This window comes from Heterodontus francisci, unplaced genomic scaffold (genome assembly GCF_036365525.1).
Source record: "Heterodontus francisci isolate sHetFra1 unplaced genomic scaffold, sHetFra1.hap1 HAP1_SCAFFOLD_61, whole genome shotgun sequence".
Taxonomy (NCBI): Eukaryota; Metazoa; Chordata; class Chondrichthyes; order Heterodontiformes; family Heterodontidae; genus Heterodontus; species Heterodontus francisci.
The window spans coordinates 9,493,406-9,520,819 of NW_027141441.1; the positions used below are offsets into that span (position 1 = coordinate 9,493,406).

At 44.1% G+C, this 27,414-nt stretch overlaps 1 non-coding gene across 1 annotated transcript; it reads right to left on the reverse strand.

Annotated features, from left to right (window-relative positions):
• Positions 1 to 6,130: 6,130 nt before the first annotated feature.
• On the reverse strand, positions 6,131 to 6,203 carry trnaf-gaa (transfer RNA phenylalanine (anticodon GAA)). Its single transcript has one exon. It is a non-coding gene; the product is annotated as a tRNA-Phe (tRNA).
• Between the last annotated feature and the right edge of the window lie 21,211 nt (positions 6,204 to 27,414).

Here is a 27,414-nt window from a genome sequence, read left to right on the forward strand (position 1 = left end):
CTTTAGAACTGTGCCATTAAGTATATATTGCCTCTCCCTATTCCTTTACATCACCTCACACTTATCACTATTAAATTCCATCTGCCACCTGTCTGCCCATTCTGCTAGCCTATCACTGTCCTGTTGCAGGCAGTTCATATCATCCTCACTGTTTGCCGCTCCTCCAAGTTTGTTGTCATCGGGATATTTTGAGATTCTACTCTGTATTCCAAGATCAAAGTCAATTACCTTGAGCAAAAAAAGCAGTGGTTCTATCACTGACCCTTGGGGGACACCACTGTCGACTATCCTCCAGTCTGACAAAGAACCATTTAATAAGACTCGCTGTTTTCTGTCCTTAAACCAATTTTCTATCCAATTGGACACTGACCCTCCTAGACCACGAACCTCAATTTTGTTAACCGCCCTTTTATGTGGTACCTTGTCAAACGCTTCCTTAAAATCCATATAAACAACATCCACTGCATTCCCTTCATCAACCTGCTCTGTTAGTTCATCAAAAAATGCAGTTAGATTAGTCAAGCATGAACTCCCATTTATAAATCCATGCTCACTCTCTTTAATTAACTCGAACCTCTCCAAGTGACTGTTGATTTTTTACCCTGATTATTCTTCCTAAAACCTTACCCACCGCTGCTGTTAATCTAACTAGCCTGTAGTTACCCGGACTGTCCTTACACCCTTTCTTGAATAAGGGTGTCGCATTTGCCACTGTTTAATCCTCTGGCACCTCCCCCATATCCAGGGAAGATTGGAAGATTATAGCAAGCCCTTCCGTTATCTGCATCCGCATTTCCTTTCGCAACCTGGGATGTGAGCCATCCGGACCAGGTGATTTATCTTCCCTAAGCACAGCCAGCCTTTTTAGTACCTCCCTCTCCTAATTTGTACTCTCTCCATTGCCTCTTCTTTCTTCACTTCAACAGATATTTTGTCAAATTCCACTTCCTTAGTGATCACTGATGCAAAGTACTCATTAAGTAGATTAACATTGCCCTGCACCTCTAAGCTTATATTATCCTTTTTGTCCCTAATAGGCCCGACTCAACCTCTTACTACCCACTTATCATTTACATGCTGCTCGAAGATTTTTGTGTTTCCTTTCATGTTGACTGTCCGTCTATTCTCATAGAAATAGAGAATAAGCAAATATAGAAGATGTAAGTATTTCCCATCCTTGATGAGGTGGAATTTTTTATGTTGTGGGTGGTAATGTCTTGGCCCACGAGTGTGGTGGAAGCAGAGACAATCAATGATTTGAAAAGGAAATTGGATGGATACTTGAAGGAAAGAAACTTGCAGGAGGAAAGGGATCGAGCTGGTGAGTGGAACTGACGAGATTGCTCTGGGGAGAGCCAGCATGGACGTGATAGGCCAAACGACCACCTTCTGTGGTGTAAATGACTCTGTGTTGTTTCTCAAATTCAATCCACTGGTGCTTGGTAAATAATTTCAAAGTAAATTGTGCAACCGGAAAATCAGAACCAAGGCAAGGGACGCATAAGGAAGCAAAATTGCTGAAACCCAGGATTGAACCAGGAACCTTTAAATCTTCACTCTAACGCTCTCCCAACTGAGCTATTTCGGCCCGACATTAACAGTGGCTTGTTGTCCTTGTTTTGGAAGAAAATACATACATTCAAGTTTTCCAAAAAATTAAAGAACACAACATGTGAGTAATATTCCCCACTGCTTTCTCAGTACTGATGGATTGTGAAGCGGGAGACAGCCAGAAGTGCCACTGAGCCGCACAGACCCCGAGCTGAGAATGAAATGAGATCAAATTCAATCTTTCATAGTGAGATGCTGCTGAGAGGTAAGAGTCCTGAATCAAAGCGAGACTTGCTCATTTCAAACACTCCCTGTACTCTCTGCTCATGAAGCCTTAAAAAAGGGAAAAACAGAATGGCACTCAAACTCACAACCCTGCCATTAAAAGTCTCATATTCGACTGACAGAACTGTCACTTCTACTCGGTCTCTTATTGGATGGATACAACTCCAACGCAGGGATGGCATTCAAATCCTCCCATGGGTCCACATGTCAGACTGAGTTCCATGTTGTAGACTCAAGCAAAGGAAATCTGCTCACTTCCAAAACTATCAGCGAATTGAAGCTGATTACAATCAACATAATCGGAGGTCAGAACGACCTGGTGAAAGGAGACACCCTGAAGAAGGTTCCACAATTATTCAAAGGCATCGACAAAGTGAAAAACAAGAAAATCGATGAGTCAATGCAAGCCAAACAACAGAAACACTGAAGAATTCCATTCCATTCCAGTCCAGAACCCAGTCCTGTTGTTTTTGGAGTCAGGTCACAATTACAGCAACAACTTTATATTCCCACTTGGCTATCAGTGCATTTCGTTAATCGCAATTTTGTCGACAAGCTCTTTGAATCCAGTTGTCTGGTCCTCAAGCCAGCTCCGGATGGAAGTCAATTCCACCTTCTGCAAGGCTGAAACCAATAGATAACCTTAATCTAAAAATGCCAGCAGACCAGGGCTCGTCTAGGACTTGAACTCCGGATGTCTCGCATGTTAATTAACCATACTCCCTAAGCGAGAATCATACCCCTAAACCAACGAGCCACTGACGGATGCGGTTTGATTAGCTGCTGTGGAATTTCACTGGAACCCCCCAGCCAATCATCCATTTTTTTTCAGATCAAAGCAACATCCTGCAAATGCTGAAATAAAAACAGAAAGTGCTGGAAATGTTCAGCAGCTCTGGCAGCATCTGTGCTGTGAGAAACACAGTTAACGTTTCAGGGCACTCACCTTTTGTTTCAGCCATCCTTTCAGACTGCTTCTGTCCATCCAATCTCACTTTCTATTCTATCCACATTCTAATCATTCACTACGTTACTACATTTTTCATGAATTCCTCATTTCTTTTATTAATGACAATTTTGTATTTCTGGCCTTTGCTTCAGACACCACCACAAGTGGAATCGTGTCTCCATCTACCCAATCAAACCACTTCGCTGTTTCCTCACATTGCAATGTTTCTTTAACCCTGACAGACTGTGGAGTTTCTGCTGCTTGATTGCAGTTCTTGCTTCCCACCAGTAGATGTCACCTCACTCCAAAACAGTGAAGTTTACAAATCTGAGAGAGACACAACAGGAAATAATTGTTCACATTATAGTGAATGTGTGGGATTTAGAAATACTAGGAGTGGAGACGAGTTATTATTGCATTCTGCTATTACATCTTTTATAATGGACTCCAGCATTTTCCCCACGACTGATGTCAGGCTAACCGGTATACAATTCGCTGTTTTCTTTCTGCCTCTTTTTTTAAATAGTGGAGTTACATTAACTACCGTCCAATCCATTGGAACTGTTCCAGAGTCGATAGAATTTTGAAAAAAGACCAGAAATGCATCTGCTATTTCAAGGGCCGCTTCCCTAAGTACTCTTGGATGTAGATTATCAGGCCCTGGGGATTTATCGGCCTTCAATCCCATCAATTTCCCAAACATTCCCTACTAATACTGATTTCATACAGTTCCTCCTTCTCACTAGACCCTATGTTCCCCAACATTTCTGGGAGATAATTTGTATCCTCCTTTGTGAAGACAGATCCAAAGTATGTATTTAATTGGTCTGCCATTTCTTTGTTCCCCATTATAAATTCCCCCGTTTCTGACTGCAAGGGGCCCACATTTGTCTTCACTAATCTTTTTCTCTACACATATCTATAGAAACTTTTCCAGTCAGTTTTTGTGTTCTCTGCTAGCTTACTCTCATACTCTGTTTCCCCCTTCTTAATCAATCCTTTTGTCCTCCTCTGCTAAATTCCAAACTGCTCACAATCTTCAGGTTTGCTGCTTGTTCTGGCCATTTTATATTTCTCCTCCTTGGATCTAATACTTTCCTTAATTTCTTTTGTAAGCCACTGTTGAGCCACCCTTCCTGTTTTACTTTTGCACAGACAGGAATGAACAATTGTTGTAATTCATCCATGCGCTCTTTAAATGCTAGCCATTGCCTATCCACTGTCAACCCTTTAAGTAACGTTCCCCAATCTATCATAGCCAACTCCCGCCTCATACCTTCATAGTTTCCTTTATTTAGATTCAGGACCCGAGTCTCGGAATCAACTCTCTCACAATCCATCTTAATGAAGAATGTTATCATATTATGGGCGCACTTCCCCAAGGGACCCCACACAACAAGATTGTTAACTAATCCTTTCTCATTACACAATACCCAGTCCAGGATGGCCTGTTCTCTTGAGGTGTTATACACCTCTATCAATTCTCCACTCAATCCCCTTTGATATAGGCAGAATAATCCTAGCTTTTCCAACCTAACCTTGTAACTAAAATCCCCCATCCCTGGATCCATTCTGGTAAATCACCTATGCGTCCTCTCAAGGACCCTCACATTCTTTCTAAAGTCTGCTGAGCAGAACTGGAAGCAACACTCCAATTGTGGCCTAACCAGAGATTTATAATGGTTCAGCATAACTTCCCTGCTTTTGTACTCAATGCCTCTATTTGTAAAGCCCAAGATCCCATATGCTTTGCGACCCACTCTCGCAATATGTCTTGTCACCTTCAAAGATTGATGCACATGAACCCCAAGTTCCTCTATTCCAGCACACTCTTTAGAACTGTGCCATTAAGTATATATTCCCTCTCCCTATTCCTTTACATCACCTCACACTTGTCACTATTAAATTCCATCTGCCACCTGTCTGCCCATTCTGCTAGCCTATCACTGTCCTGTTGCAGGCAGTTCATATCATCCTCACTGTTTGCCGCTCCTCCAAGTTTGTTGTCATCGGGATATTTTGAGATTCTACTCTGTATTCCAAGATCAAAGTCAATTACCTTGAGCAAAAAAAGCAGTGGTTCTAGCACTGACCCTTGGGGAACACCACTGTCGACTATTCTCCAGTCTGACAAAGAACCATTTAATAAGACTCGCTGTTTTCTGTCCTTAAACCATTTTTCCATCCAATTGGACACTGACCCTCCTATACCACGAACCTCAATTTTGTTAACCGCCCTTTTATGTGGTACCTCGTCAAACGCTTCCTTAAAATCCATATAAACAACATCCACTGCATTCCCTTCATCAACCTGCTCTGTTAGTTCATCAAAAAATGCAGTTAGATTAGTCAAGCATGAACTCCCATTTATAAATCCATGCTCACTCTCCTTAATTAACTCGAACCTCTCCAAGTGACTGTTGATTTTTTACCCTGATTATTCTTTCTAAAACCTTACCCACCGCTGCTGTTAATCTATCTGGCCTGTAGTTACCCGGACTGTCCTTACACCCTTTCTTGAATAAGGGTGTCGCATTTGCCACTGTTTAATCCTCTGGCACCTCCCCCGTATCAGGGAAGATTGGAAGATTATAGCAAGCCCTTGCATTATCTGCATCCGCATTTCCTTTCGCAACCTGGGATGTGAGCCATCCGGACCAGGTGATTTATCTTCCCTAAGCACAGCCAGCCTTTTTATTACCTCCCTCTCCTAATTTGTACTCTCTCCATTGCCTCTACTTTCTTCACTTCAGCTGATATTTTGTCAAATTCCACTTCCTTAGTGATCACTGATGCAAAGTACTCATTAAGTAGATTAACATTGCCCTGCACCTCTAAGCTTATATTATCCTTTTTGTCCCTAATGGGCCCGACTCAACCTCTTACTACCCACTTATCATTTACATGCTGCTCGAAGATTTTTGGGTTTCTTTTCATGTTGACTGCCAGTCTATTCTCATAGAAATAGAGAATAAGCAAATATAGAAGATGTAAGTATTTCCCATCCTTGATGAGGTGGAATTTTTTATGTTGTGGGTGGTAATGACTTGGTCCACGAGTGTGGTGGAAGCAGAGACAATCAATGATTTGAAAAGGAAATTGGATGGATACTTGAAGGAAAGAAACTTGCAGGAGGAAAGGGATCCAGCTGGTGAGTGGAACTGACTAGATTGCTCCGGGGAGAGCCAGCATGGACGTGATAGGCCAAAGGACCACCTTCTATGTTGCAAATGACTCGGTGTTGTTTCTCAAATTCAATCCACTGGTGCTTGGTAAATAATCTCAAAGGAAATTGTGCAACTGGAAAATCAGAACCAATGCAAGGGACACATAAAGAAGCAAAATTGCTGAAACCTGGGATTGAACCAGGGACCTTTAGATCTTCAGTCTAATGCTCTCCCAACTGAGCTATTTCGGCCCGACGTGAACAGTGACTTGGTGTCCTTGTTTTGGAAGAAAATACATACATTCAAGTTTTCCAAAAAATTAAAGAACACAACATGTGAGTAATATTCCCCATTGCTTTTTCAGAACTGATGGATTGTGAAGCGGGAGACAGCCAGAAGTGCCACTGAGACGCACCGACCCCGAGCTGAGAATGAAATGAGATCAAATTCAATCTTTCACAGTGAGATGCTGCTGACAGGTAAGAGTCCTGAATCAAAGCGAGACTTGCTCATTTCAAACACTCCCTGTACTCTCTGCTCATGAAGCCTTAAAAAAGGGAAAAACAGAATGGCACTCAAACTCACAACCCTGCCATTAAAAGTCTCATATTCGACTGACAGAACTGTCACTTCTACTCGGTCTCTTATTGGATGGATGCAACTCCAACGCAGGGATGGCATTCAAATCCTCCCATGGGTCCACATGTCAGACTGAGTTCCATGTTGTCGACTCAAGGAAAGGAAATCTGCTCACTTCCAAAACTATCAGCGAATTGAAGCTGATTACAATCAACATCATCAGAGGTCAGAACGACCTGGTGAAAGGAGACACCCTGAAGACGGATCCACAATTATTCAAAGGCATCGACAAAGTGAAAAAAAAGAAAATCGATGAGTCAATGCAAGCCAAACAACAGAAACACTGAAGAATTCCATTCCATTCCAGTCCAGAACCCAGTCCTGTTGTTTTTGGAGTCAGGTCACAATTACAGCAACAACTTTGTCTTCCCACTTGGCTATCTGCACATTCAGTGAATTGCAATTTTGTCGACAAGCTCTTTGAATCCAGTTGTCTGGTCCTCAAGCCAGCTCCGGATGGAAGTCAGTTCCAACTTCTGCAAGGCTGAAACCAATAGATAACATTAATCGAAAAACACCAGCAGACCAGGGCTCGTCCGGGACTTGAACTCGGGATCTCTCGCACGTTAATTAACCATACTCCCTAAGCGAGAATCATACCCCTAGACCAACAAGCCACAGACAGGACGAGCTTTATTAGCTGCTGTGGAATTTCACTGGAACCTCCCAGCCAATCATCCATTTTTTTTCAGATCAAAGCAACATCCTGCAAATGCTGAAATAAAAACAGAAAGTGCTGGAAATGTTCAGCAGCTCTGGCAGCATCTGTGCTGTGAGAAACACAGTTAATGTTTCAGGGCACTCACCTTTTGTTTCAGCCATCCTTTCAGACTGCTTCTGTCCATCCAATCTCACGTTCTATTCTATCCACATTCTAACCATTCACTACGTTACTACATTTTTCATGAATTCCTCATTTCTTTTATTAATGACAATTTTGTATTTCTGGCCTTTGCTTCAGACACCACCACAAGTGGAATCATGTCTCCATCTACCCAATCAAACCACTTCGCTGTATCCTCACATTGCAATGTTTCTTTAACCCTGACAGACTGTGGAGTTTCTGCTGCTTGATTGCAGTTCTGGCTTCCCGCCAGTAGATGTCACCTCACTCCAATACAGTGAAGTTTACAAATCTGAGAGAGACACAACAGGAAATAATTGTTCACATTATAGTGAATGTGTGGGATTTAGAAATACTAGGAGTGGAGACGAGTTATTATTGCACTCTGCTATTACATCTTTTATAATGGACTCCAGCATTTTCCCCACGACTGATGTCAGGCTAAATGGTATATAATTCGCTGTTTTCTTTCTGCCTCTTTTTTTAAATAGCGGAGTTACATTAACTACCGTCCAATCCATTGGAACTGTTCCAGAGTCGATAGAATTTTGAAAAAAGACCAGAAATGCATCTGCTATTTCAAGGGCCACTTCCTTAATTACTCTGGGATGTAGATTATCAGGCCCTGGGGATTTATCGGCCTTCAATCCCATCAATTTCCCAAACATTCCCTACTAATACTGATTTCATACAGTTCCTCCTTCTCACTAGACCCTATGTTCCCCAACATTTCTGGGAGATAATTTGTATCCTCCTTTGTGAAGACAGATCAAAAGTATGTATTTAATTGGTCTGCCATTTCTTTGTTCCCCGTTATAAATTCCCCCGTTTCTGACTGCAAGGGGCCCACATTTGTCTTCACTAATCTTTTTCTCTACACATATCTATGGAAGCTTTTACAGTCAGTTTTTATGTTCTTTGCTAGCTTACTCTCATACTCTATTTCCCCCTTCTTAATCAATCCTTTTGTCCTCCTCTGCTAAATTCCAAACTGCTCACAATCTTCAGGTTTGCTGCTTGTTCTGACCATTTTATATTTCTCCTCCTTGGATCTAATACTTTCCTTAATTTCTTTTGTAAGCCACAGTTGAGCCACCCTTCCTGTTTTACTTTTGCACTGACAGGAATGAACAATTGTTGTAATTCATCCATGCGCTCTTTAAATGCTAGCCATTGCCTATCCACTGTCAACCCTTTAAGTAACGTTCCCCAATCTATCATAGCCAACTCCCGCCTCATACCTTCATAGTTTCCTTTGTTTAGATTCAGGACCCGAGTCTCGGAATCAACTCTCTCACTCTCCATCTTAATGAAGAATTTTATCATATTATGGGCGCACTTCCCCAAGGTACCCCACACAACAAGATTGTTAACTAATCCTTTCTCATTACACAATACCCAGTCCAGGATGGCCTGTTCTCTAGAGGTGTTTTACACCTCTATCAATTCTCCACTAATCTCCTTTGATATAGGCAGAATAATCCTAGCTTTTCCAACCTAACCTTGTAACTAAAATCCCCCATCCCTGGATCCATTCTGGTAAATCGCCTCTGCGTCCTCTCAAGGACCCTCACATTCTTTCTAAAGTCTGCTGAGCAGAACTGGGAGCAACACTCCAATTGGGGCCTAACCAGAGTTTTATAATAGTTCAGCATAACTTCCCTGCTTTTGTACTCAATGCCTCTATTTATAAAGCCCAAGATCCCATATGCTTTGCGAACCAATCTCGCAATATGACTTTCCACCTTCAAAGATTGATGCACATGAACCCCAAGTCCCTATATTCCAGCACACTCTTTAGAACTGTGCCATTAAGTATATATTGCCTCTCCCTATTCCTTATGCCAAAATACATCACCTCACACTTGTCACTATTAAATTCCATCTGCCACCTGTCTGCCCATTCTGCTAGCCTATCACTGTCCTGTTGCAGGCAGTTGATATCATCCTCACTGTTTGCCGCTCCTCCAAGTTTGGTGTCATCGGCATATTTTGAGATTCTACTCTGTATTCCAAGATCCAAGTCAATTACCTTGAGCAAAAAAAGCAGTGGTTCTAGCACTGACCCTTGGGGAACACCACTGTCGACTGTCCTCCAGTCTGACAAAGAACCATTTAATAAGACTCGCTGTTTTCTGCCCTTAAACCAATTTTCTATCCAATTGGACACTGGCCCTCCTATACCACGAACCTCAATTTTGTTAACCGCCTTTTTATGTGGTACCTTGTCAAACGCTTCCTTAAAATCCATATAAACAACATCCACTGCATTCCCTTCATCAACCTGCTCTGTTAGTTCATCAAAAAATGCAGTTAGATTAGTCAAGCATGAACTCCCATTTATAAATCCATGCTCAATCTCCTTAATTAAGTCAAACCTCTCCAAGTGACTGTTGATTTTTTACCCTGATTATTCTTTCTAAAACCTTACCCACCGCTGCTGTTAATCTAACTAGCCTGTAGTTACCCGGACTGTCCTTACACCGTTTCTGGAATAAGGGTGTCCCATTTGCCACTGTTTAATCCTTTGGCACCTCCCCCGTATCCAGGGAAGATTGGAAGAAAATAGCAAGCCCTTCCGTTATCTGCATCCGCATTTCCTTTCGCAACCCGGGATGTGAGCCATCCGGACCAGGTGATTTATCTTCCCTAAGCATAGCCAGCTTTTTGTACCTCCCTCTCCTAATTTGTACTCTCTCCATTGCCTCTACTCTCTTCACTTCGACTGATATTTTGTCAAATTCCACTTCCTTAGTGATCACTAATACAAAGTACTCATGAAGTAGATTAACATTGCCCTGCACCTCTAAGCTTATATTATCCTTTTTGTCCCTAATAGGCCCGACTCAACCTCTTACTACCCACTTATCATTTACATGCTGCTCGAAGATTTTTGGGTTTCCTTTCATGTTGACTGCCAGTCTATTCTCATAGAAATAGTGAATAAGCAAATATAGAAGATATAAGTATTTCCCATCCTTGATGAGGTGGAAATTTTTTATGTTGTGGGTGGTAATGACTTGGCCCATGAGTGTGGTGGAAGCAGAGACAATCAATGATTTGAAAAGGAAATTGGATGGATACTTGAAGGAAAGAAACTTGCAGGAGGAAAGGGATCGAGCTGGTGAGTGGAACTGACTAGATTGCTCTGGGGAGAGCCAGCATGGATGTGATAGGCCAAACGACCACCTTCTATGCTGTAAATGACTCTGTGTTGTTTCTCAAATTCAATCCACTGGTGCTTGGTAAATAATTTCAAAGGAAATTGTGCAACTGGAAAATCAGAACCAAGGCAAGGTAGCGAAATTGCTGAACCCCAGGATTGAACCAGGGACATTTAAATCTTCAGTCTAATGCTCTCCCAACTGAGCTATTTCAGCTCGACATTAACAGCGTTTTGGTGTCCGTGTTTTGGAAGAAAATACATACATTCAAGTTTTCCAAAAAATTAAAGAACACAACATGTGAGTAATATTCCCCACTGCTTTCTCAGTACTGATGGATTGTGAAGCGGGAGACAGCCAGAAGTGCCACTGAGCCGCACAGACCCCGAGCTGAGAATGAAATGAGATCAAATTCAATCTTTCATAGAGAGATGCTGTGGAGAGGTAAGAGTCCTGAATCAAAGCGAGACTTGCTCATTTCAAACACTCCCTGTACTCTCTGCTCATGAAGCCTTAAAAAAGGGAAAAACAAAATGGCACTCAAACTCACAAAAATAAAAGCAAAATACTGCGGATGCTGGAAATCTGAAACAAAAACAAGAAATACTGCAACCACTCAGCAGGTCTGGCAGCATCTGTGGAAAGAGAAGCAGAGTTAACGTTTCGGGTCAGTTACCCTTCCTCGGAACTGACAAATATTAGAAAAGTCACAGATTATAAGCAAGTGAGGTGGGGGTGGGGCAAGAGATAACAAAGGAGAAGGTGCAGATTGGACCAGGCCACATAGCTGACCAAAAGGTCACGGAGCAAAGGCAAACAATATGTTGATGGTGTGTTGAAAGACAAAGCATTAGTACAGATTAGGTGTGAATACACTGAATGTTGAACAGCAGCAAGTGCAAACCTGAAAAAAAACCTGAAAAAAAACAGTGGGTAAGCAAACTGAACAAACTAAGATGAAATGAAATAAATGCAAAAAAAGATTGTAAAAAATGTAAAAAAGAATGTAAAAAAAAAGGAAGAAAAAAATAACTAAAAATGAAAGTAAAATGGGGGGCTGTCATGCTCTGAAATTATTGAACTCAATGTTCAGTCCGGCAGGCTGTAGTGTGCCTAATCGGTAGATGAGATGCTGTTCCTCGAGCTTGCGTTGATGTTCACTGGAACACTGCAGCAATCCCAGGACAGAGATGTGAGCATGAGAGCAGGGGGGAGTGTTGAAATGGCAAGCAACCGGAAGCTCAGGGTCCTGCTTGCAGACTGAGCGGAGATGTTCCGCAAAGCGGTCACCCAGACTGCGCTTGGTCTCCCCAATGTAGAGGAGACCACACTGTGAGCAGCGAATACAGTATACTACATTGAAAGAAGTACAAGTAAATCGCTGCTTCACCTGAAAGGAGTGTTTGGGGCCTGGGATAGTGAGGAGAGAGGAGGTAAATGGGCAGGTATTACACCTCCTGCGATTGCAGGTGAAGGTGCCCTGAGATGGGGACGAGGTGGTGGGGGTAATGGAGGAGTGGACCAGGGTGTCGCGGAGGGAACGATCCCTTCGGAATGCTGACAGGGGAAGGGAGGGGAAGATGCGACTGGTAGTGGCATCACGCTGGAGGTGGCGAAAATGGCGGAGGATGATCCTTTGGATATGGAGGCTGGTGGGATGAAAAGTGAGGACAAGGGGAACCCTGTCACGGTTCTGGGAGGGAGGGGAAGGGGTGAGGGTAGAGGTTTGGGGAATGGGTCGGACACGGTTGAGGGCCCTGTCAACAACAGCGGGGGGAAATCCTCGGTTGAGGAAAAAGGAGGTCAGATCAGAAGCACCGTCATGGAAGGTAACATCATCAGAGCAGATGCGTCGGAGACGGAGAAACTGGGAGAATGGAATGGAGTCCTTACAGGAGGTTGGGTGTGAAGAAGTGTAGTCGAGGTAGCTGTGGGAGTCGGTGGGCTTATAATGGATATTGGTAGACAACCTATTCCCAGAGATGGAGACAGTGAAGTCGAGGAAGGGAAGGGAAGTGTCAGAGATGGTCCATGTGAAGGTGAGAGAAGGGTGGAAATTGGAAGCAAAGTTGATAAAGTTTTCTAGTTCGGGGCGGGAGCAGGAAACGGCACCGATACAGTCATCAATGTACCGGAAAAAGAGTTGGGGGAGGGGGCCTGAGTAGGACTGGAACAAAGAATGCTCGACATATCCCACAAAAAGACAGGCATAACTAGGACCCATGCGGGTACCCATAGCGACACCTTTTACTTGAAGGAAGTGCGTGGAGTTGAAGGAGAAGTTGTTCAATGTGAGAACAAGTTCAGCCAGGCGGAGGAGGGTGGTGGTGGATGGGGACTGGTTGGGCCTCTGTTCCAGGAAGAAGCGGAGAGCCCTCAAACCATCCTGGTGGGGGATGGAGGTGTAGAGCGATTGGACGTCCATAGTGAAGAGGAGGCGGTTGGGACCAGGAAAGTGGAAATTGTCAAAATGACGTAGGGCGTCAGAAGAGTCACGGATTTTGGGAAGGAGGTAGAAGCGGGCTGTCCGGGGTTGTGGGACTATGAGGTTGGAAGCTGTAGAGGGAAGATCTCAAGAGGAGATGAGGTCAGTGACAGTCCTTTGGACGGTGGCTTGATGTTCGGTGGTGGGGTCATGGTCCAGAGGGAGGTAGGAAGAGGTGTCTGTGAGTTGGCTTTGAGCTTCTGCAAGGTAGAGGTCGGTACGCCATACAACAACAGCACCACCCTTGTCTGCAGATTTGATGACCATGTCGGGGTTAGACCTGAGAGAACGGAGTGCCTCAAGTTCAGAGGGGGACAACGTTCTCACATTGAACAACTTCTCCTTCAACTCCACGCACCTCCTTCAAGTAAAAGGTGTCGCTATGGGTACCCGCATGGGTCCTAGTTATGCCTGTCTTTTTGTGGGATATGTCGAGCATTCTTTGTTCCAGTCCTACTCAGGCCCCCTCCCCCAACTCTTTTTCCGGTACATTGATGACTGTATCGGTGCCGTTTCCTGCTCCCGCCCCGAACTAGAAAACTTTATCAACTTTGCTTCCAATTTCCACCCTTCTCTCACCTTCACATGGTTCATCACTGACACTTCCCTTCCCTTCCTCGACTTCTCTGTCTCCATCTCTGGGAATAGGTTGTCTACCAATATCCATTATAAGCCCACCGACTCCCACAGCTACCTCGACTACACTTCTTCACACCCTACCTCCTGTAAGGACTCCATTCCATTCTCCCAGTTTCTCCGTCTCCGACGCATCTGCTCTGATGATGATACCTTCCATGACGGTGCTTCTGATCTGACCTCCTTTTTCCTCAACCGAGGATTTCCCCCCACTGTGGTTGCCAGGGCCCTCAACCGTGTCCGACCCATTCCCCGCACCTCTACCCTCACCCCTTCCCCTCCCTCCCAGAACCGTGACAGGGTTCCCCTTGTCCTCACTTTTCATCCCACCAGCCTCCATTTCCAAAGGATCATCCTCCGCCATTTTCGCCACCTCCAGCGTGATGCCACCACCAGTCGCATCTTCCCCTCCCTTCCCCTGTCAGCATTCCGAAGGGATCGTTCCCTCCGCGACACCCTGGTCCACTCCTCCATTACCCCCACCACCTCGTCCCCGTCCCAGGGCACCTTCCCCTGCAATCGCAGGAGGTGTAATACCTGCCCATTTACCTGCCACCTCCTCACTATCCCAGGCCCCAAACACTCCTTTCAGGTGAAGCAGCGATTTACTTGTACTTCTTTCAATGTAGTAAACTGTATTCGCTGCTCACAGTGTGGTCTCCTCTACATTGGGGAGACCAAGTGCAGACTGGGTGACCGCTTTGCGGAACATCTCCGTTCAGTCCGCAAGCAGGACCCTGAGCTTCCGGTTGCTTGCCATTTCAACACTCCCCCCTGCTCTCATGCTCACATCTCTGTCCTGGGATTGCTGCAGTGTTCCAGTGAACATCAACGCAAGCTCGAGGAACAGCATCTCATCTACCGATTAGGCACACTACAGCCTACCGGACTGAACATTGAGTTCAATAATTTCAGAGCATGACAGCCCCCCATTTTACTTTCATTTTTAGTTATTTTTTCTTCCTTTTTTTTTACATTCTTTTTTACATTTTTTACAATCTTTTTTTGCATTTATTTCATTTCATCTTAGTTTGTTCAGTTTGCTGACCCACTGTTTTTTTCAGGTTTTTTTTCAGGTTTGCACTTGCTGCTGTTCAATATTCAGTGTATTCACACCTAATCTGTACTAATGCTTTGTCTTTCAACACACCAATAACATATTGTTTGCCTTTGCTCCGTGACCTTTTGGTCAGCTATGTGGCCTGATCCAATCTGCACCTTCTCCTTTGTTATCTCTTGCCCCACCCCCACCTCACTTGCTTATAATCTGTGACTTTTCTAATATTTGTCAGTTCCGAAGAAGGGTCACTGACCCGAAACGTTAACTCTGCTTCTCTTTAAACAGATGCTGCCAGACCTGCTGAGTGATTCCAGCATTTCTTGTATTTGACTCAAACTCACAACCCTGCCATTAAAAATCTCATATTCGACTGACAGAACTGTCACTTCTACTCGGTGTCTTATTGGATGGATGCAACTCCAACGCAGGGGTGGCATTCAAATCCTCCCATGGGTCCACATGTCAGACTGAGTTCCATGTTATAGACTCAAGCAAAGGAAATCTGCTCACTTCCAAAACTATCAGCGAATTGAAGCTGATTACAATCAACATCATCAGAGGTCAGAACGACCTGGTGAAAGAAGACACTCTGAAGAAGGATCCACAATTATTCAAAGGCATCGACAAAGTGAAAAACAAGAAAATCGATGAGTCAATGCAAGCCAAACAACAGAAACACTGAAGAATTCCATTCCATTCCCGTCCAGAACCCAGTCCTGTTGTTTTTGGAGTCAGGTCTCAATTACTGCGACCACTCTATATTCTCACTTGGCTATCTGTACATTTTGTAAATTTCAATTTTGTCGACAAGCTCTTTGAATCCAGTTCTCTGGTCCTGAAGCCAGCTCCGTAAGGCTGACACCAATCAGTAACATTAAACTAAAAATGCCAAGAGCTCATTGGTGATTTGAACCTGGGGTCGCTCACACTTTCATTAATCACACTTCTTAAACAAGAATCACACCCGTTGACCAAGGAGCCACTGACAGCAAGGTGTTGTATTGGCTCCTCTGGAATTTCACGGGCACCCACAGTGGATCATCCAACCCATAATCCTGAGATTAAAAGTGTCCTGTTCCACTGACTGAACTGTCACTTCTACTCTGTCTCTTATTGGACGGATGCAGTTGTAGGCTCCTCCCCAGGGTTGGCAGTTTTTTCTCTGTGAACCAGCTTCCTCTCAGTTCCCAAATTTATCAGTAAATCCACTGACAAAATCTCCAAAGTGTTATTTGTTCCTCTCACTCCTCGACAATAACATTTCGATCTCTTTGCTCTTTTTACCTTCCAAACATTGATATCCATTTTGCTCAGCATTTATTTCTCTCTCCTTTTTATTTAGTTCATGCATTTTCTTAGAAACATTTCATTTCAATTATTTCTGGGGCTAGAAATGAACAGAAGAGATTTGCTGCAATGATACCAGGTGTGAAGGATTTCAGTTATGTGGAGAGATTGGAGAAGCTGAGGTTGTTCTTCTTGGAGCAGAGAACGTTCAGAAGAGATTTGTCCAAGGTGTTCAAAATCATGATGGTTCTCAACACTTTAAATCAGGAGAAACTGTTTCCTGTGGCAAAAGGGTCAGTAAGCAGATTACACAGATATCAGGTGATTGGCAAAAGAACTAGAGGTGACATGAAGAACCATTTGTTACACAGTAATGTGTTGTGATCTGGAATGCACTGCCTGATTGGGAGATGAAAGCAGATTCAATCGTAACTTTCAAAAGGGATATGGATAGATGCTGGAAGGGAAAATGTACAGGATTACAGGAAAAAGCCACGCAGCAGGACTAATTGTAATTTGTCTCTACCAAAGAGACAACACTGGCATGATGGACCAAATGGTCTCTTTGTTCGTCATTCTGTGATTCCATAGACATCATGTTGCTAGAATTCCCTCTGACCTGGAAGAGAATCAAACCGATTCGAGGTATTGTAAACACCACCCATGCCATGTTGTTTATTCTCTGTTTTTCACGTTGGCTGCCCCTCGTTCTTTCTGTGTTTCCAGCCTGGTCTGCTCCTCTGACCTTCATTCCTGACACTCTATCGACCGTGGCTGACTCATTGTTTGCAATGTTGTGTAATGGTGACTTCACCTTTAAGAAACTGTACCTTTAAGAGACCAAGCCACTGATGCAACAGATGACATCATCATACATATATAAGGAGACACCATTTTGAGAGACACATTCTACACATGGCTTGTAGAGAGCGCACACACACCAATGAGAAAAAGACCTGGGACCTGTGATCATGCCATGTAGATAAGAAAGACAATAAATACTGTTTGTATTGAATCTGAATATAAAGCCTGGGGTCATCATTTAATGTAGACGGAAGAACACAGCACAACACTATATTTTTCTGACATTGAGGATTAAAAAGAAGTAATCACACAGACAACCAGGGACATACAGAAGACTTACATTGACAATTCCAGATTTAAATAAATAACAATCATCATGTGTGCACAACAACAGCCAGTCTTTCCAGCCTTTACAGAGATAGACAGCAACCCAGGGCCACACTGGAGCAAATGGCTCACAAGACTTGAACTCCGAATGATGGCACTCGCTATCAATACACCCCGAAGAAAGAGAGCGTTACTCCTGCACTCTGCTGGACCACAAGTTGACAATACCTTCAATACACTCAGAGACACTGGAACCGATAATGATTATGATGTTGCGATGCATTTTCTAACAAGATATTTTCAAGCAAGGGCAAATCCTCACTCTGAAATTTATGTTTCAGGCAAGCAAAACAATATGGTGCGAGACTCTTGACCACTACATGATGAGACTCAGAAGTCTGAGAAAGAGGCAAATAACGTGACGACGAGATTCCCCTGAGAAACACACAAAACACAAAGACACAGAGGAAACCCAGAGAAAGGTCAAGGAAGACCAAGACAGAAGTCACAATCACATTCAAACATCCAATCATTGCAGTGGTGAGGATCCTTATTACAAAACTTGTCCTTCGAGAGGGAAGACGTGTCAAGTCTGCAGAAAAATGGGACATTTCACTACAGTATGCTGATCGAAGCCTGCAGGAAACATTCATAGATTTAAATGCCAGAAGGAAGAATACATATTTGCAGCACGAGAGAAGATTTTTGTTGCTCGCGACCACAAGTCCCGACACGTGCCCATGTGTGATGTGTTCAGAGGTAATTCGACAATATCTGCAGTAATTGACTCGGAGCAATGATCAACATAATGGATGCTCCGACATTCCACAAGTAACAGAGAAAACAGAAACTGTAATTGAACAAGCTGATATCTAAAATCTTCTCCCATGGATCAGATACTCCTCCACCAGTCCTAGGGATCATCCAAGTTACTTTTAAATCCTCCCAGGGGTCCACATGTCAGACTGAGTTCCATGTTGTAGAATCAAGCAAAGAAAATGTGCTCAGTTCCAAAACTATCAGCAAGTTGAAGCTGATTACGATCAACATCACCAGAGGTCAGAACTACATTGTGAAAGAAGACAGTCTGAAGAAGGATCCACAATCTATACAAAGACATCGGCAAAGTAAAAAAGAAAACTTTATTTTAGTTTGTTCAGTTTGTTTCTACTGTGCCTACCCACTGTTTTTTTCATGTTTGTGATTGTGGCTGTTTAGTTTTTTTCAGTCCATTAACACCGTATCTGCACTAATGCTTTGTCTTTCAGCACACCATTAACATATTGTTTCCCTTTTTCTGGTCAACTATTCTGTGGCCTTGTCCTATCTACACCTTCTCCTTTGTCATCTCTTGCCCCACCCCCGCTTTACTTGCTTATAATCTTTTACATTTCTAATATTTGCCAGTTCTGAAGAAGGGTCAGTGACCTGAAACGTTAACTCTGCTTCTCTCTCCACAGATGCTGCCAGACCTGCTGAGTTTTGTCAGCACCTTCAGTTTTTATTTCAGATTTCCAGCATCCGCAGTATTTTGCTTTTAAGAAAATCGATGAATCAGTTTCCTTATTTATTTCTGACAAATGATAGATTTGAGTTAGGTAAGGTACCAAGGGTTACAGAAACAAGCAGACAAATGGTGTTAATATACAGATCAGCAAATATCTAATTGAATGGTGGAACAGACTCGAAAGGCTGAATGTCCTCATCAAGTTCCTATGTTTCTCTTCATTGTCCAAACGCCAACAGTAAACGTCTTTGTTCTCTCCATAGACGTTGAATGAGCCATCGTGTGTTTCCAGTGTTTTGACTTGTTTAAAGGTCGGTTTTTGGGATGAGCCGATGGAATTTAAAACAGATATCCGGCTTCAAACTGCTATTAACCGAGGCCACGCCATTGTCGGATCATTTAATGACCACTCAAAATTCACCTGAGACCAGTGTTAGTGTGCAGCTATGAGAGGGGATTTCTGTACAGTCAGGGCAGGGAACAGCAGTGAGACCAGTGTTAATGTGCAGCTATGAGAGGGGATTTCTGTACATTCAGAATAGGGAACAGCAGTGAGACCAGTGTTAATGTGCAGCTATGAGAGGGGATTTCTGCACAGTCAGGGCAGGGAACAGCAGTGAGACCAGTGTTAATGTGCAGCTATGAGAGGGGATTTCTGTGCAGTCAGGGCAGGGAACAGCAGTGAGACCAGTGTTAATGTGCAGCTATGAGAGGGGATTTCTGTACAGTCAGAATAGGGAACAGCAGTGAGACCAGTGTTAATGTGCAGCTATGAGAGGGGATTTCTGTACAGTCAGAGCAGGGAACAGCAGTGAGACCAGTGTTAATGTGCAGCTATGAGAGGGGATTTCTGTACAGTCAGAGCAGGGAACAGCAGTGAGACCAGTGTTAATGTGCAGCTATGAGAGGGGATTTCTGTACAGTCAGGGCAGGGAACAGCAGTGAGACCAGTGTTAATGTGCAGCTATGAGAGGGGATGTCTGCACAGTCAGAATAGGGAACAGCAGTGAGACCAGTGTTAATGTGCAGCTATGAGAGGGGATTTCTGTACAGTCAGAGCAGGGAACAGCAGTGAGACCAGTGTTAATGTGCAGCTATGAGAGGGGATTTCTGTACAGTCAGGGCAGGGAACAGCAGTGAGACCAGTGTTAATGTGCAGCTATGAGAGGGGATTTCTGTACAGTCAGGGCAGGGAACAGCAGTGAGACCAGTGTTAATGTGCAGCTATGAGAGGGGATTTCTGTACAGTCAGAGCAGGGAACAGCAGTGAGACCAGTGTTAATGTGCAGCTATGAGAGGGGATTTCTGTACAGTCAGAGCAGGGAACAGCAGTGAGACCAGTGTTAATGTGCAGCTATGAGAGGGGATTTCTGTAACGTCAGGGCAGGGAACAGCAGTGAGACCAGTGTTAATGTGCAGCTATGAGAGGGGACTTTTGTACAGTCAGGGCAGGGAACAGCACTGAGACCAGTGTTAATGTGCAGCTATGAGAGGGGATTTTTGTACAGTCAGGGCAGGGAACAGCAGTGAGACCAGTGTTAATGTGCAGCTATGAGAGGGGATTTCTGTACAGTCAGGGAATGGAACAGCAGTGACACCAGTGTTAATGTGCAGCTATGAGAGGGGACTTTTGTACTGTCAGGGCAGGGAACAGCAGTGAGACCAGTGTTAATGTGCAGCTATGGGAGGGGATTTTTGTACAGTCAGGGCAGGGAACAGCAGTGAGACCAGTGTTAATGTGCAGTTATGAGAGGGGATTTCTGTACAGTCAGAGCAGGGAACAGCAGTGAGACCAGTGTTAATGTGCAGTTATGAGAGGGGATTTCTGTACAGTCAGGGAATGAAACAGCAGTGAGACCAGTGTTAATGTGCAGCTATGAGAGGGGATTTCTGTACAGTCAGGGAATGGAACAGCAGTAAGACCAGTGTTCATGTGCAGCGATGAGAGGGGATTTCTGCACCATCAGGGCAGGGAAAAGCAGTGAGACCAGTGTTAATGTGCAGCTATGAGAGGGGATTTATGTACCGTCAGGGCAGGGAACAGCAGTGAGACCAGTGTTAATGTGCAGCTATGAGAGGTGATTTCTGTACAGTCAGGGCGGGGAACAGCAGTGAGGGAGAGAAGCTGTCGGTATCTGGGCAGGGTCTGAGTTTATCGAATAGTATCAAGAAAGAGCAATTATATTGGGACTGGGTTGTGTTCTCTCTCACACACAGACAGTTACTCTCCCTCCCTCTGTCTTGCTCTCTCTCACAGACACATACCCAATTTTTTCTCTCTCTTGTGAACTCTGTCTCATACTCTTTCTCTCTGCCCATTTTCCAGTAGAAATAGAAAGCCTTCTACTATTTTGGAGAATCTGGAGTTGTTCTTCTTTGGGAAGAGAAGGTTGAGATGAGATTTGATAGAGGTGTTCAAAATCATGAAGGGTTTGGACAGAGTAGATAGGGAGAAACTATTCTCATTGGCAGAAGTGTCAAGAACCAGAGGGCACAGATTTAAGGTGAAAGGCCAAAGAACCAGAGGCAACATGAGGAAAAACTTTTTTATGCAGCGACTGGTTAGGATCTGGATTGCACTGCCTGACAGTGTGGTGGAGGCAGATTCAATCATGACTTTTGAAAGAGAATCTAATAATTATCTGAAGAAAAGAAAATGCAGGGTTACAGGCAAAGGCGGGGGAGTGTGACTAGCTGGCTTGTTCTTGCAGAGAGCTGGCATGGACACAAAGGGCTGAATGGCCTCCTTCTGTGCTGTAACCTGTCTATGATTCTATGACTCTAAGCCTAGAGATTACCAGTGCCTGTGAGTGCCTCAAATGTCTACAGGTGGTGAACCAGCCTACAAAACAAGGAATGAAGCAGTAATTAAAGTTCAGAAATCCTAAGGTATCAGGATGTGGGAGGGACTATTGCTCTCAGTTTAAAGTACTGATTTCATTAATTGAATATCCTTAGTGTCCCAGCTCAGTGTAATCCTGAGCAATAATTGCCAGCAGGTTTTTGAAGTGACAATTAAATGAGGCCCTGTTGGTGGATGTTAAAGATTCCCCAGCGCTATTGAAAGAATCACAGGGAATTCTCGCACTGTCCTGACCAACATTCCTGACTCAGTAACATCACCTGAAACAGCTGAACACAAAGAACTAACTGAAGGGTCAAAGTGTAAGGGAGAAAAACCAAACCCGTGTCAACTTCACACAGGAACCCATCGACCATCAGAAAACACACTTCATGAGCTGCAATGTCTGATCATTGAGTCACAGGTATCTGCTCCTGCCTGGCTTCGTTCCGTGTGGGAATGGGAATTAGAATGTTTCAGCAACTCATGAAGGTATCCCCAGAGCAGTTGAAACAGCATTCCCCGTGTTTCAATAAGAAATTCTGATCTGAAATGAAGAAAAAACAGAAAATGCTGGTAATACTCAGCAGATCTGTCCATCACAGGACTGATACAAGCTCAATTCTCAATCCAAACAGTGAGAGATCCAAACACTGAGACAGAATATGAACAGAGAGAGAAAAAACAGGTTAACTGTTTTGAGAGTAAAAGCAGGAAATGCTGGAAATACTCAGCAGGTTTTGGCAGCATCTGTGTAGAGAGAGAAGCAGAGTTAACATTTCAAGTCAGTTACCCTTCATCACAGCTGACAAATATTATAAATGAAAAGGTTTTAAGCAAGTAATGCTGGGGGTGGGGCAAGAGATAACAAAAGAGGTGTTGATTGGACAATGTCACAGAGAATAACTGACCAGAAGGGCATGGAACAAAGGCGAACAGTGCTGAACAGTGCTCAATGGTGTGCTGAAAGACAAAGCGTTAGTACAGAGAAGGTGTGAATTGACTGTAATGCACAAAGCACTCCGAACACAAACATTAAACATTTTTTAAAACAGAAACAATGGGTAGACACAGTAGAAACAAACGAACCAAACTAAAAAAAAAACTGAAATAAAATAACCAAATAAAAAAGAAAAAAAACTAAACATAAAAAAGTGTGTTTGGGGGGTGTGGGGGGTAGGGGGGGGGGCGTCCGTCATGCTCTGAAATGATTGAATTTAATGTTCAGTCCGGCAGGTTGTAGTGTGCCTAATCACTGACCTGAAACGTTAATTCTGTTTCTCTCTCCACAGATGCTGCCAGACCTGCTGAGTGCTTCCAGCAATTTTTGTTTTTGTTTCAGATTTCCAGCATCTGCAGTATTTTGCTTTTATGTTATGAGAGTACTTCTACTGTTTTTGTAAACATGTTTTACATATGTAAAGTTGAATTATGGACACTGATTCATGTGGAATCTTGAGGAGATTCCTCCAGTCCTCTGGCAACATTCCCATATTCAAGGAGGATTGAAAGATTGTGGTTCGAGTCTCCGCTATTTCCAACCTTACCTCCCTCAGCAACCCAGGATGCAGCCCATTCAAACTGGGTGACTTTTCTACTGTGAGAGCTGCCAACCTTATAATTGTCTCCTCTTTATCTATTTTCATTCCGTCCAATTTTCTCACTTCCTCCTCCTTTACTGTGACATTGGCAACATCCGCACATTTTGTGATGACAGATGAAATGTACTTAATTAGTACCTCAGCCACACCCTCTGCCTCCACAGGATCTCCTAATTGACCCACCCTTTCATTGACTGTCCATATGTTGGTAAAAGACTTCAGTGTTCCCAGTTATGTGACCTGCTAATCTTTTCTCATACATTCTCTTGCTGATCTCATTTCCTTTTTCAGCTCTCCTCTGTACTTTCTGTATTCTGCTTGTTTCCCTACTGCATATAAATCCTCACATGATTTCGATATTAATGATTTTTGAACTATTTTGTTGAAGGATTGAGTTTTGTAAATTTCTCCCTAGCTCCCCTCATGGTCAGGCAGAAAGTTTAACTGCTGTGTTTTCAAACAGCAACAGCTTTATTTGAAAAGCCATTGTGACAGGATTCCGGGTTTTAATCCAGTCACAAATCTGGTTCTGATGTCTTGTGGCTCCAGCTGTCACATGACGTGTCAGAGGATGACCTCATGATTGACCCAGTCATGGAGCTGTGGGTTGATGTTTAAATTGTTTCAAAATAATTTTCCAGAAGGACAATTAAAATGAATCGATATATAAAAGGTAGATTTTGTGAATTTGTGCTCCCAGTGGAAATTCCTGCAGTCTGCTGGTTTTCAGATCCCCAATTCCCCACAGGAAGCTCTGTGCTCAGAGTCTGTATTCATTCTAACAACATTACACAGAATCATTTCATGGGAGACCCCAGTGTGAATTGTAGACAGGTGGGTCAGTTTTAACTTTCAAAGTAACACAGAAGCAAAATACTGCAGATACTGGAAATCTGAAATAAAAACTGAAAATGCTGGAAATACTCAGCAGGTCTGGCAGCATCTGTGGAGAGAGAAACAGAGTTAACGTTTCTGGTCTGTGACCTTTCATCAGAACTCGGCTGAAATTGTTTGTGGAACAGACACGATGGGCCAAGTGGCCTCCTTCTGTGCCTTAAACTTTCTCTGACTCTGTGATTCCATGAGATTGTGGAATCAATTTCAGGGTCGATGACATTGCACTCTGTAAGGATAGGAAGATGGAGATTATGAAGTACAGTGCAAGAATATAGATGCTTTTACATTATTTTAATCAAAATTGATTTAAACTTTGTGTTCACGCATCCGGTCTTTTGATCACAATGACACTGATAACAATGGAAAAAGCAAGACTTGCATTTCACGACCACAGGACGTTGCAAAGCCTTTTACAGCCAATGAAGGACTTTCCAAGTGTAGTCACTGTAGTCATGTAGGAAACATGGTGGCCAATGTGAGCACAGCAAGCTCCCAGAAACAACAATGTGATAAAAACGAGATAATCTGTTTTTAAGTGATGTTGATTCAGGGTTAAACAATGACCAGCATCCCAGAAATAATTCCCCTTCTATTCTCTGAAATAGTGCCATGGTACCTTTAACATCCACCTGAGAGGGCAGAGGGATCCTCAGTTTTCTGTCTCACCTGAAAAACAGCATTTCTGATAGTGCAGCACTGCCTTAGTACTGTACTGGAGTGTCAGCCATTTTTAAAGGGCTGTTAGTCCTACTGGAAAATATTTAAAGGAAGATTAAATGAAATGAAATAAATACATTGCTTTTGCCTCTCTCCCATCCCCCAAATAACAGTTAAATTAATTATTTGCCCTTTCCCTCCCAAAACCTACCTTTACCATCTGACCTTCCGCCCAAAACTGCACAAACTGTAAACTATAACCCTTCCCACCATCCCCTACACCCATGACATTCATTTGACTCCGTCTCCCCACCCCCACACTGAGAAACTTACCGTCTCCCCCCTCCCCACCAGTGTTGCACCTCATTTGCCCAGATGGGGCTCCGAAGGCACGGCAGTGCCGGCCACTGGGCTGAAGATCGCAGCTGGATATCAGGAAGTGATGGGATAATAATTAATGCAGGTTTGTGGTCCCGTTGCCGAGCGGTGGGGGTCCCCCCACAAGGCCTCGCCATCGCCGGCAATATCGAGCCAGGCCCTGCCGGCGTTGAGGTCCGTGGCGGGCCTCATCCGGGGCCATCCTCAGGCGGCTCCCACCCCACCCCCACCACAGATCTCGACGTCGAGGGCTCTATAGAATCCAGCCCATTGTTTCTGTCAATATCAACTCCACAAGGATTTGCCTGTTAATTGTAGAAAAATTAAAGCTCTATAACCTTTTGATAAAAGGGGGTTCAAATCCATTTCCAAACAAATGATAGTTCTCATTGTATCTAGAACATGTTTTCTTACATACAAACATACCAATTAGGAGCAGGAGTAGACCACTCGGCCCCTCGAGCCTGCTCCACCATTCAATAGTATCATGGCTGATCTGATTGTAACCTCAACTCCACATTCCCACCTGCCCCCGATAACCTTTCACCCCCTTGTTTATCAAGAATCTATCTACCTCTATCTTAAAATATTTCAGAATTTCTGTCGTCCTGCAACTCTCACTTTATTTCCTGGATTTCACCTAAAAAATGTATTTCCACACTTTGGATATCCTGTACTTCATTAATGTTTTTGCTCTCTGGGGATTTCCCTTTAATTAAATTGAGTGCTGGTATTTTACTGCCACACACTGACTGAAAGTGTCCCATCGTTCTGCAGGAAAAACACTCAGCTTCTTTGGCGAGGCAGTTTTCCCACTTGTGTCTCTCTCGGCCACACCTACTGCAATTGGTTGCAGCTACCACTAGATGTTCTTCCCGTCTTTCTTGTCTTTTACCACTAATTTTTCCTTTTGTTTTCTTAACAAATTCAATTGAGTCTGCAACTCTCGAGATCAGACTCTCCCTGTCCCCTCGGACAACGGATTGGTTAAACTTTCTAACCTCTGTTTGTCTGCTCAATTGAAACTCTTTCATTAAGGTGAGACCAGCCCTGGACTGTAGATGATCTGAAAGGGTGTTGTCTAATACCCCGAACACAATCCTGTCTCCATTCAGCTACTCTCTTAAGTTGCGGTATTCACAAACCTCATTGAGATTGTACAAGTCATTGATAAATGAATGAATACTCTCCCCTTTCTGTTTTGTACGCTGATTAAATTCAAAGTGATTCCTGACAATGCAGCAGCCATCCGACGTCATCAGAGCGCTCCAAGCTGCGCACATGCACAAACAGTCTCCTGCGCTCTGAGATGCTGCGCATGCTCAGCCTACGTCTTCCAGGACTAACTGGCGCATGCGCAGGAAAACGCTCTAAGCCCTCGGCCACTCACTCCAGGCCGCTCGCTGCCCGCTCCTCGCTACCCCGCTCCCCCGCCCTCCGGCCGCTTGCTACCCCCCCACCCCCGCACTGCCCTCTCTCCGTCCACTCACGCCCCGCTTCCCCCCCACGTCCCTCCAGACACCAGCTATAAGCCATGCTGCTTCCCTCCTCTCGGCCTCTCGCTCCAACATTCGATCATTCTTCACCGCACCACCCGATAAAGCAAGGCGAGCCTCGAGGGGTGATGGGGCAATGTTGGAGCGAGTGGCCGAGAGGAGGGAAGCGGCAGAGCCCATGGCCTGGAGTGTGAGCAGCCAGAGATCAGGATGGGGGTGGTGGTGGGTGAAGCGGGGAGTGAGCAGTCAGAGAGTGGGATGAGGGGAAGCGGGGAATGATCGTCCGGAGAATGGGATGGCACTGTTTCGAGGGGATTTGAGGAAATAATGTTTCACCTCGAGGGTGGTTGGAATCTGGAACACATTGCCTGAAGGAGTGGTAGAGGCAGGAACCCTCACAACATTTAAGAAGTATCTAGATGAGCACTCAAAACGCCACAGAATACAAGGCTACGGCCACGTGCTGGAAAATGGAATTAGAATAGATAGGTACTTGATGGCCGGCACGGACATGATGGCCGAAGGGCCTGTTTCTGTGCTGTATAACTCTATGACTCTATGAAACCTCACTGAATTACAGAGGGTGTGCAGCACTGTCAGAGGTGCTGTCCTTCTAATGAGACTTCAAACAGCGCAACGTTCTCCGAGTATCAACCAAAACATGTCCATTGTGTAGATATGTGCCATATTTGCTTATGAAATGACAGTCACTGCTCCGAAAGTAATTCACTTTAGGTGAATTAAGATGACTTGGTACTATATAATTGGCGAATGCGCAAGAGGTAGCGGGGGACTGTTGGGGGTGGGACGGAGGCGGCGATGGCAACCTTTGAGGGGA